The sequence below is a fragment of the Lactuca saligna genome, chromosome 5 (genome assembly GCF_052625555.1).
Source record: "Lactuca saligna cultivar CGN05327 chromosome 5, ASM5262555v1, whole genome shotgun sequence".
NCBI lineage: Eukaryota > Viridiplantae > Streptophyta > Magnoliopsida > Asterales > Asteraceae > Lactuca > Lactuca saligna.
Window position 1 is genome coordinate 81,002,403 of NC_136421.1, and position 1,080 is coordinate 81,003,482.

Below are 1,080 nucleotides of genomic sequence, written 5' to 3' on the forward strand. Positions count from 1 at the left end.
AAGAGTTTATCAACTAAATTCAGAGTACAACCAGGAATTATATCATTAGCCCTAATTTCATACCCATCAGCAAGTTCAATATCATAAGCATTCCTCATCTTTTTTGATTTCAAGACAATTAACGGTCTAAATGCTAAAGAAACAAAACTCCTATCTGCTCCCGTGTCAAATATTACTGATGCAAAATGGTTGTTCAGGAGAAACGTACATGTTATCACTTCAGGGTTCTGACAAGCTTCTTCTGCATCAATCACAAAGGCTACACCTCTAGGCCGTCCAACTTGATTTCCTTGGAAGTTTTGACTGGCTTGGCCTTGTCCATTGTTACCAGGCCCTTTGTTTAGTTTGGGACATGCTCTACGGAGATGATCAGTACTCCCGCACTTGTAACATGTTATTTTTTCCTCCTTATTCACCTTACAATACTTCGAGTAATTGGCCTGTTTGCTTACAGTTTTGGCAAACTGGGCAAGCTCCCTTGTGATGGAAGTTACACTTATTGCACTTCGGAAGCAGTACTGAGTACTGCTTTCGCTCCTGCACTTCCTGTTCTTGAGTTTCCACTGGTTCTTGCTGCTGGGCTCTTACCATAAAGTTTCTTGAGACTTTCTGCTTCCTCCCTGACTTGCCTCCATACTTCTTCTCTCCCTGATTTGTTGGCTTCCTCTTGCTACTAGAGCTTTCCTTTGTCGATGCTCCCATTCTTATCACATCATTGGTTAGTCAATTTGCTAGACTTACTGCACTTTGAATAGTAGTTGGGTTTGATGAGGTAACCATTCCCTGAATCCCTGGTGCCAGACCCCAGATGTAACGATCTATCCGTTTCTCCTCAGGAGTAACCATGTGAGGTACCAGTTTTGCTAGTTCATGAAATCAGATTGTGTACTTCTCTATTTGTGTTCCAACCATAGAATGGTTCTAGAATTCAGATTCAAGCTTCTGAAGTTCATCCTTGGGACAATACTCCTCTATCAGTAGCTTCTTTAGGTCTTCCCGAGTTAGCTGATATGCCGCTGTACGGCCTCGGGTTTGCACTAGGGTATTCCACCAAGTTAATGCCCTATCTTGGAGTAGGCA